We start from the raw sequence: 6000 nt of genomic DNA, 5'->3' as shown, positions 1-6000 counted from the left end.
CTAATATCCTATGAAGCTAGAAAATAGTTGAATTGGTCTTCATCTGTAAAGTCTGTTACAAGAGTCTCACTGGGACAAAACAAAACACTGCCTCTTCTTCTGTATTCTTACTTAATCTTTTAAACCAATAGATGATACCTGCAATGAATGAAAATTACAGACCAGTGGATACATTTCAAATGTGAAATAAGAAAATGCTCTTTCCCCCCCTTTTTTTCCTTTGGTTTTGTAAAAGTTGCCTTTTCACATTCTATTATCTTTTCAAGGCAGGCTAATTTTGCCTTCTAGTCAAATTTACTTCTTCCCCTTCCATACTACCACTGCCGAAATAGGCTATCTTCATTTATCTCTTAGACCTAACTTACCCCTGCCTTCAAGCGGCTGTCAGAAAGACTTACATGAAATGTTAACTTCCCATGTTACTCCCCTTGCCTAACCCTGCAGTGGCTATAATAACCTACAACATAAAGTCCCAGCTCCTCCTTACAGGGTCTTGCTTCTGATTTCTTTTCCAGCTTCATCTCTTTCTGAATTCTGTAAACTCCTGCAAGCTAAAAATGCTAGAAGCGTCCTATGTGTATCACACCTTTGCTCATATACGGCGATGAATGCCACCCTCCCCTTCCAATTCTCAGCCTGGTTAAAACTTTACACCCAGGGGCACCTGGGTGGCTCAGTGGGTTAAGCCTCTGCCTTCGGCTCAAGTCATGATCCCAGGGTCCTGGGATCGAGCCCCACATCGGGCTCTCTGCTCTGCAGGGAGCCTGCTTCCTCCTCTCTCTCTGCCTGCCTCTCTGCCTACTTGTGATCTCTGTCAGATAAATAAAGAAAAAATCTTAAAAAAAAAAAAAACCAAAACTTTACACCCAATGTAGGGGGAATAACTTTGTGGCCGGTGGAATGGTTTTGAAATCTATCAGAAGAATGTGTGAAGAGTGTGGAAGATGCTTCCTTTCTGATCTCCTATGACAACCTATCCACATTTCTGTCCTAGCAGTTACAACACTGTAGTACAATGATCTTTTTAAAAATATATATTTTTTAAATTTCTTTTCAGTGTTCCAGAATTCATTGTTTATGCACCACACTCAGTGCTCCATGCAATACGTCCCCTCCATAACACCCACCAGCAGGCTCACCCAACCTCCCACTCCCACCCCTCCAAAACCCTCAGATTGTTTTTCAGAGTCCATAGTCTCTCATGGTTCCTCTCCCCGCTCCAATTTCTCCCAACTTCTTTCTCCTCTTCAACTCCCCATGTCCTCCATGTTGAAGGGCACTAGCCATCAGAGAGATTCAAATCAAAACCACATTGAGATACCACTTTACACCACTTCTTAGAATGGCCAAAATTAACAAGACAGTAAACAATGTGTGTTGGAGAGGATGTGGAGAAAGGGGAACCCTCTTATGCTGTTGGTGGGAGTGCAAGTTGGTGCAGCCACTTTGGAGAACAGTGTGGAGATTCCTTAAAAAATTAAAAATAGAACTTCCCTATGACCCTGCAATTGCAGTCCTGGGTATTTACCCCAAAGATACAGATGTCGTGAAAAGAAGGGCCATCTGTACCCCAATGTTTATAGCAGCAATGGCCACGGTTGCCAAACTATGGAAAGAACCAAGATGCCCTTCAACAGACGAATCGATAAGGAAGATGTGGTCCATATACACTATGGAGTATTATGCCTCCATCAGAAAGGATGAATACCCAACTTTTGTAGCAACATGGACAGGACTGGAAGAGATTATGCTGAGTGAAATAAGTCAAGCAGAGAGAGTCAATTATCATATGGTTTCACTTATTTGTGGAGCATAACAAATATCATGGAGCGGTGTTAGGAGAAGGGAGTTGGGGGAATTTGGAAGGGGAGGTGAATCAAGAGAGACTATGGACTCTAAAAAACAATCTGAGGGGTTTGAAGTGGCAGGGGGGTGGGAGGTTGGGGTACCAGGTGGTGGGTATTATAGAGGGCACGGATTGCATGGAGCACTGGGTGTGGAGAAAAAATAATGAATACTGTTTTTCTGAAAATAAATTAATTAATTTTAAAAAATTTAAAAAAAAAAGCAAGTAAAAATAGAGCTTCCCTATGATCCTCCAATTGCACTACTGGGTATTTACCCCAAAGATACAGATGTAGTGAAAAGAAGGGTCATCTGACTCCAATGTTCATAGCAACAATGGCCATAGTCACCAAACTATGGAAAGAAACAATTATCTTTTATATAATGGCCTTCTTCCTTTGATTGTGAATTCTTTGAGTACTATTAATTTGAGTACTACTAATATCTATTTCATTTTTGCCTTCCTGACTTAATATTGTGCTCTTGAATACTTACCGGAATTTCTAAAAAAAAAAAAAAAAATGTAAGCATACATCATATGTGCTCTTTTGTGACTGTGAACTGTTTCTCTCATTTCACAAAAGAGTATCCTACTTAGTGTGTCTGGTTTTTTTCTCAACTATTTTATTTCCTACTCTCTGATTTCAAAAACTCCCACAGTTTTTAGTTGTCATTTTATATGTGGTTTCTAAAATTTTAGCCCTGAACTTTTTCCCCAAGCTCCATTTATAAAAACCTGCTATATACTGAGTATCTAAGTTTCACATTCTAGTAAACATCCATTACATTTTCCAATATACCCAAGCTATAAAATATGAAGCTATCCTGGACTCCACCCTCTTTCTACATCAGATGAACCCTGTTAATTCTATCTCCAAAATATCCACCAATTACTCTCTCATCTCTATTCTCTGCAGTGACTTATTCAGGCCCCTGCTGTGTCCCACCTAGATTATAAAAATGGGAGCCTCTCATCTCTCTGTCCCATTTCTCTCATCACTTCATCTGCTTTCTTCTTCAATCTATGTACACATCATTGTTAAAGTAGGCTTCCTAAAACAAAAACCAGTGTGTTTTTTCCTTGCCGATGGTATAATAGCTTCTGCACAGGATAATGGTGAAATGTTAACTAGTTCTTCTACTTAAAGTTCTTCACAAACCTGGGTGAGGTTGTTTTTTCCATATATAACACCTGCCACTTTACGCCTTCTTTCCTCAAATACCATCTATTTTGTGATTTTTTTTTTTAAGATTTTATTTATTTATTTGACAGAGAGAAATCACAAGTAGATGGAGAGGCAGGCAGAGAGAGAGAGAGAGGGAAGCAGGCTCCCTGCCGAGCAGAGAGCCCGATGCAGGACTCTATCCCAGGACCCTGAGATCATGACCTGAGCCGAAGGCAGCGGCTTAACCCACTGAGCCACCCAGGCGCCCCATATTTTGTGATTTAAAGATATTTATAAAGCCCTAATTTGAAAATATATGAAACTCTGAAAATAATCACAGATTTTAAAAACTGACTTAAAACGTGAATTTCAAGCTGTATTTTCCACTGGAGACACATGATGGCAGCATTTTAGCTGCCTAACGGCTGTATTGCAACTCCTTTGTCAACATCCTGTGGATATGCTTATAAATTTGTGCATGTGCTTTGTGAGGACTACTGTAATATTATTTTAAAATTAATAGTATGCTAGTGTTAAAATTCTCTGCTATAACTTTGAAACAAATTTAGAGGTGCTAAAATTATTTATATATTGTGTTTTTATTATTCACTTTGTTATGGACTAAATCCATATTCATATGTTGATATTCTTCAGAATACGATTGTATTCGAAGATAATGTCTTTAAAGAGGTAATTGAGTTAGAATGAGGTTTTTAGGGTTGGCGCAAATCTAAAATGATGCGTGCTTATAAGAGGAGATTAGGACACAGACAAGTACAGAGGAAGACCATGTAAAGACACAAGTAAACAATCAACGATTAGCCCTGGAGAGAGGCCCCAGGAGAAATCAACCCTGCTGACTCAAACCTTGATCTTGGACTACTAGACTCCAAATCTGTGAGAAAACAAGTTTCTGTCGTTTAAGCCACCCAGTGTATGGTACTTTGTTATGGCAGCCCTAGCACACCAATAAGCCTTTTGGATGTTTTAAAATACATGCATACAATAGACATAAATATGATAGTTGTGGATTGATAGAATATGTAAGGCTGTAATCTCCCTATTATAGTTATTCTTAAGGGGAAATTATTTTTGATTTATGTGAGTTTTTAATCCACGAACTCCTCAGAAATCCTTGCTTCAAGTAAAATGTCACCGTCTCAAAACCTGCGCATTTGCTTCTACTGATCATTAATGTAGCAGATCATATGTTTTTACTCATTTACCCTTGCTCAGCAGAATTTAATGGAATGGCTAAGGGTGCAGATTCTGGAGCCAGATTGCTTGGGCTCAAAGCCCACTTCATCACTAACTGTGTAGCTCCAGGCAGTTACTTAAAAAACCACATTTTCCTCAGATGTCTGTACAGAAATAGTTACAAGAGTACCTATCTTAGAGGGCTCTGTAAGGATTTAAAAAGTTGATAGACTGAAAGTGTGTAGAGCGGTACTGGGAACATAGTAAATGTAATTATGCTGTTCCTAATTCCTCTGCTTGGTTAGGCTCTAGTTATCTCTTTGAGAAAAACTTTTTATCCTTCAAGGACCAGAGGAAAATATATCTCTACTTTGAAATTTTAGAGACTCAAACTCCCCTTCTTCCCAAACTGAAAACTAAATAAACTTGTGCTGCTAAAGATGTTGCAGAGAGTTGAGCATTGGTTTCAAATACAGATTTTTCTACTTAACTATTATATAATTTCAGACCACTTACTTAATTTCTTTGAATTTCTGTATCAAGTACAGTACCCTTAGGAATTCTCAGTGGTTATTTTTCTAATGAATACATATTACATCTGTAGGTTTGGGAATGTAGCATCAACTACATAAGATACAGCAGTGTTCCCAAAGGGTGGGACTTATGAAAGTACCAAGATGCTTTTAGATGAGAATAGTCAATCATAAAGAGAAAATTCACCTTTTCTTTTTTTCTTTTTAAGATTTTATTTATTTATTTGAGGTAGAGAGAGAACACAAGCCAGGTGCAGTAGGAGATGGAGAAGCAGGCTCCCTGCAGGGCAAGGAGCCCAACAAACTGGGGCTGGATTCCAGGACCCTGGGGATCATGACCTGAGGAGAAGGTAGATAGATGCTTAATTGACTATGTCACCCAGTTGCCCCAAGAAAATTCTCCTTTCAATTTTATTTCAATACTACTAATTAGGTCAAGGAGAGAAACCTTTGTTTACTGCTATGTTTTTAACATAACATTTTTAATGTTTCTCTAATGTCTGCTGATCTACATTTGTTTGTTCTTGTTTGCTTCTTCGTTTTGAGAAAGAGCATGCCCACAAGTAAGAGTCACGAGTTAGGGGAGAGGGCCAGGGCCAGAGGGAGACAGAGACTCCTAAGCAGGCTCCAAGCCAGACATCTGACTGGAACACACCACCGGATTATGAAACCCCCACCCCAGTTGCTCAACTGACTGAGCACTCAGGAGTCCTGCTAATCTATATGTTTAATGAAGAGAGATTCAGAGCCTTTACTAGGTGAGATCTTAGCACTGAATCAATTTTTTAAACGAATTACACTTATTTTTACGGTTTTATTTTAATTCATGGCAGGTCCATTTTATTTATGGTAATGATACAAATTTTTTTTTAATAAATTAAGTATAAAAGGTAATTTGATTTAAGGAAAATATTAAGTATATAATAGCAGTATATATAGTGAAAGCAAAGAGAATAACATTCAAATTCTTGCACTTTGCAACTGATTTATATGCAACTGCTATGAATTATTGTGTTCATTATAATTCAAGGTAGCTGCTAAATTTACTCTCTAACAAAGGTGGTAGCAATTACTGTTGTATCAAGTATTGTTTTGATTTATAGTACTCCAACAACGAACTAGAACCAATACAACGGTGAACATCAACGCAGCTGTTGTCTCATTCCTCTGCACCAAACTTCAGATATTCCAGAAAAGCCCAAAAGAGAGAGTGGGAGACAGACACTGAACGTGCTACAGAGGTCTCATGATCTCTTATC

This window comes from Mustela lutreola, chromosome 1 (assembly GCF_030435805.1).
Source record: "Mustela lutreola isolate mMusLut2 chromosome 1, mMusLut2.pri, whole genome shotgun sequence".
Classification (NCBI taxonomy): domain Eukaryota; kingdom Metazoa; phylum Chordata; class Mammalia; order Carnivora; family Mustelidae; genus Mustela; species Mustela lutreola.
The sequence above is the reverse complement of the archived record's forward strand: the minus strand, read 5'-3'. Positions refer to the sequence as shown.